Source organism: Juglans microcarpa x Juglans regia, chromosome 3D (genome assembly GCF_004785595.1).
Source record: "Juglans microcarpa x Juglans regia isolate MS1-56 chromosome 3D, Jm3101_v1.0, whole genome shotgun sequence".
In the NCBI taxonomy this organism is placed as follows: domain Eukaryota; kingdom Viridiplantae; phylum Streptophyta; class Magnoliopsida; order Fagales; family Juglandaceae; genus Juglans; species Juglans microcarpa x Juglans regia.
In genome coordinates, this window is record NC_054598.1 from 14,781,716 (window position 1) to 14,787,033 (window position 5,318).

Sequence of the window (5,318 nt, forward strand, 5' to 3'; positions counted from 1 at the left end):
TTGGTTGATTAGATGAAACAAATCTTTGCTTAGGTGGCTTGATCTCACACATTGATTTCCTTCACAAATCTATCTAATGGTTCCTCATAGTGCCAAGTGTCTAATACTATTCACTATGTGCGGCTAAGATCTTACCAAGTGTCCAAATAAAACTTCGCTTAACCTAATTTGGACATTCCACACTGTGATTTTGAAAATACTATACTAGGTGCGCTTATCGAGGTTACTATTCACTTGAAGAAATGCATAATAAACTTAGTACCGAAAAATTTTAAATATTCATATTAACCTACAATGAAAATTGTTTACTGAAATTCAACCTCGAAGTACCCCTAAAAATTATTTCACAATTTTGAACAGGTGTTTTGTCCGGAATTATGAAAATAGGCAATTGCACCATAAAATCCTAAATAATCAATTGAGTCTAATGGTGTAGACCAAAACACATCTTGACACTTCTAACTACCTCAAATAATTAAACTCATATTTCTAGCACTATAGTGAGTGATAACGCTGACAGACTAAAACCTGTGCAATTGGTCGATTCATAAAATCTTATGGGATTTTCACAATGTTCCTAAAGTCAATAGAAATTCCACCTGTAAATTTTTAGCGGGCTATTACAAGCCCAATTAGGGATGTAAACATCACTTATAGTTACCTCGTTAATTCCTATTGTACTTTACGCAAACAGTGAGAATTGTCATTATTTTGCTTTCTTTTTTGTGTTTGGCGGCTTATAACATCTAATGCGGGGGGCTACTTGTCATGCGTGCCTATCCGTTTTCCCATGTTGGAGGTTGCATCTGACGGCTTGATCCCACGTTCTCTCGTGCAGCGAAAATCGTGGGACTTGTCATTTCATTGTTTCATTCCCGATGACACATGTCACTTTCTCGTTTTGGGAGCCTGAATGTCGTAGTGGCCTATTTAAACCCAAGCCCTTTACTACTTTTACCTTCTTGCTATCTCATACCTCTTGCTCCCGTTGTGACTCTCGTTTGCTCCTCTCTTCAGTTCTTCCAAGTCTTCTTCATTTTTGTTCATTTCCAAACCCTTTCAATGGCACCCGAAAATACCTCACATTTTGCTTCTCGAGGGTCTCGCTCAACCCGTTCAAAGGTATCTTCTAGGGTCCCTGGGGCTTTGGATCCCCCGAGGTCTGCAATGAGTCTCAATACTTCGATGGCTATTTGATGGTGGACCCTGCACTACAAATTATTGTAAAACTTGCTACAACAATGGAGTCTCACCATGCCAAAATTCCCATCTCAAGATCGATAAATAATATATTCGAATAAGCAAAAAGTGTCTGTTCCTTTACACCCCAACGCCTTAGATAAAATTGCTAATAACTTTATCATAGAATAATAAACAGAGTAGGAATAAAATTCCTTAACAAACTAAATTTCTAAATACTAAAATTAATGGATTAACATCCTTATTGATAATCACAAATGGATTAAAATCCTTATTTCCTTGTAGATAACTACGACCTAATAAGACAACTACGACTTAACAAACTCCCTCTAGTGCTAGACTTCGTCAATTTTTCCCTCCCCCGAAAGAATTCGACTGCGACGGATGTTGAGACTGATAGAGCTCTAAGATATTGGGTTGAGACGCTATACTTCCTTAGTTTGAAGCCAACAGCAGTCTGATAATGGTCTGTCCTTCCACTTAATGATAAATTTTTTGTACCCACCTTGCTGAGTTGACACCACTTGTTCGTCTAAAATGGCCTCAATATCCTCACGCCGCTTGTGAGTCTTTGGTAGATCAGTTGTATTAGTGCTCCCATGGAAAGAAGGATCATGTCCATGATAGTCTATAAGATCCTCAACATTCAAAATGGGACTAAATTGCATTTCGTGTGGAAGCTCTAGAACATAAGCATTGGAGCCCAAATGTCGTAACACCTTACGGTTTCATTTGTTTTCGCAGATGAGATGAGTTGAGGTAAAAGTTGAAAGTTGAAAGAGTCACACGACTATTTTATCCTCAACATTGAATTATTTATTTTATTTTTTGTGAAAATTTGAAAAAGTTGTAATGATCATATCAGATGAGAATGGTTGTGAAAACAAACGAGGCCTAAATGGCCCTGCTTTTTCTTGAGTGTAATTTCATGAGTGTACCCCTTGGAAATATCTTAGGTCGAACGTGGGTAAGCACAAACTCCCCAGGTTGGAATTACGCCTATCAATGATGGGCATCAGCCTGTTGCTTGTAAGTTTCCTTGTTACTCGATGAAGCACCTCCTTATGGACCTCCTACACATGGTGATAAAAATCCTCGATGCCTTCACTGATGTGTAGTGGCAAAGGCAAAGGAAACAGGTCGAGTGGGGTCCTTGGTTTCATGTCAGTCACTACTTCGAATGGGGAACAACCTGTACTACGGTTGACTGAATTGTTGTAGGTGAATTCTGCATGGGAAAGTAGGAGAACCCAGGTAGTGTTATAATTAGCAACAAGACCACGTAATAGATTTCCAAGGTTGCGATTGATGGCTTCGGTTTGTCCATCCCTTTGCGAATGGAATGCACTTGAAAGGTGTAGTTTGGTTCTTGTCTTGGCCCACAACGTCTTCCAAAAATAGTTGACAAAATTGACGTCTCGTTCATAGACTATTTTCTTTGGTAAACCACGGAGGCACACCACTTTGCTAAAAAATGCAAAGGCAACCCGGGAAGCATCATATGTCCGGCAGCAAGGAATAAAATGAGGTATTTATGAAAATCGATTAACCACCACAAAGATTGAATCATGCCCTCGGATTCTCGTGGGAGGCCTGGCATGAAGTCCATGCTAATATCCCCCACGACTTCTTTGGTACCGACATAGCTGTGTATAGTTCCGTATTTTTCTTGTGAACTTTGGATATTTGGCACACACGACAGTGATGAATAATTCTGTGCACCTCACGTTTGAGACTGGGCCAAAAAACTTATCTTCAACAAGATGGATGGTCTTGTCGTGGCCAAACTGTCCTGCAATCCCCCTGCATGCAGTTCTAATCCCGAATGCTGGTGTCGGGTAAACACAACCTATTTCTGAAGCAAAGAAAACCACCTGTGATCCATAATCAAGGTGGGACCTAGGTGGACCTAACGAAAGAGCACCATATATAGCTTTGAAAGACTTATCTACTTTGTAATCGTCTTTGATGGTAAAACCTCGACTGCCGTCGTAGTGTGTAGGGAAGTCTTACATCTAAGAGCATCGGCAACTCAATTTTTAGTGCCAGCTTTATGCTTTAGGACGAACGAGAATTGCTATAAATAGTCGACCCAGCAGGCATGCTTGGCACTCAATTGCTTCTATGACTGAAGGTGGAGGATAGGGTCGTGATCTGTATAAAGAAAAAAATACTTGGTGAATGAGATAGTGTCTCCAATGGCACAGGGATCGAACAACTGCATAGAACTTGAGATCGTAGGTAGGGTAGTGACATTGCACTTCATTTAAATTTTCGCTAAAGTACGCAATGGGGTGTCCTTGTTGACTAAGTACCCCTCCAATACTTGTGTGGGATGCATCATAAGCTACTTCAAACGGTTGCTCGAAATTGGGTAGTCAAGGGACAGGGGCTTCTTTTGATTTCTTTGGGATGCGTCTTTTGATTTCTTTGAAAGCTTTGTTGTTTGCTGGAGACCACATGAAGGGGCCATAGTTAGTGCATTCTGTAATTGGGACCATGATGCTACTGAAGTTCTTGATGAAACGCCTATAAAAAGAAGCGAGGCCATGAAAATTGCGTGTTTCATGTACATTTGTTGCTACTGGCAAGTCAAGAATGGCTTGCACTTTTGATGTGTCAGCCGAGATGCCGCTAGTAGGGACTATAAACCCAAGAAAAGTACTAAGTGTTGGGCGAAACTACACTTCTTGAGGTGTATGTAGAAGCTCTCGAAACGTAAAACTTATAACGTGTAATGGATTGGTGTTCGGTCTCTGATACATGACTACGGATGCTGAGTTCATGAAACATGTTGGTCTATTCATCTACAGATGTGTTTCCTTGTCTCAGCAACAATAATTCCTTGTACAACGTTTCTTCACAATCAATGGGTAAATATTTTTCCTACAATTTCACTTTCATCTCTTCCCAGTCGACAATGGGTGATTGGTGCAGTTGATGTAGTTGTTCCTCCACACTTTGCCACCACCACCTAGCTTGTCCCTTCAATTTCATTTTGACAAAACGCTCACGGCAATTGGTTGTTACTTCGAACCGGTCAAATTAATCTTCCAAGAATGTGATCCAGTCTTGGAAGACATATGGATCTAATTTTCTGTGAAAGTCAAGTACTTCGACACGTACTCGTCATGTGGCATCATTATGATGGGGTTCTGAAGTCTCTCATTGATTTAAAAAAGTCTCCATGCGAGGCAGGAAATTATTGTCCTCGACATAAGCTCACGAAGCCCATTGAGAATTTTGAAAAGGTGTAAATCACCTTCATGTAGTATCTTAGGCCCCTCCTTATCTGCTTCTTCCTCTAGTCTAGGGTTGGTCGAATACATGTGCCCACATGACATTCAACTTTTTTGCGAGGGATCCAACTTGGTTGACCACTTCCAAAAGGACATCATCGCGTTGCTATTGCATTAGGCAAGGGGTGTTATATGGCCTGGTACTATGTACACTCATAGTGGTACGTTGGAACTTCGCTCTTGATACCAAAATTGATGGCGAACCCTGCACTACAAATTAATGTAAAACTTGCTACGGCAATGGATTCTCACCACGCCAAAATTCTGATCTTAGGATTAACAAATAATTTATTCAAATAAGCAAAAAGTGTCTGTTCCTTTACAACCCGACGCCTTAAATAAAATTGCTAACAATTGATCCTAGAATAATAAACAGAGTAGGAATAAAATTCCTTAACAAAGTAAATTTCTAAATACTAAAATTAATGGATTAACATCCTTATTGATAATAACTAATGAATTAAAATCCTTATTTCCTTGTAGATAACTGTGACCTAATAAGATAATTATGACTTAACGGACTCCCTCTAGTGCTGGAATCCATTAGTATCATTGGGCTTCGATGGTCACTTTTATTGACCTGAGGTCCACTAGATCTTCTTTTGGAGCACCTGACCCACTAGCTTCGACGCTCCGGCGAATCGCCAAGGGACCGTTGACTCAGAGGGCTTCGCTATGAAGGTGGCATTCTACCCCTTGATGTTCATCAATGGATTGCGACTTCCTTTCTGCTGCCCAACTAGAGAGATTTTGTTGTGCTGCTGCATCATTTGGCTCAAGGTTCTGGGATCCGCCGGTGAAGGTTACCTAGACTTGATG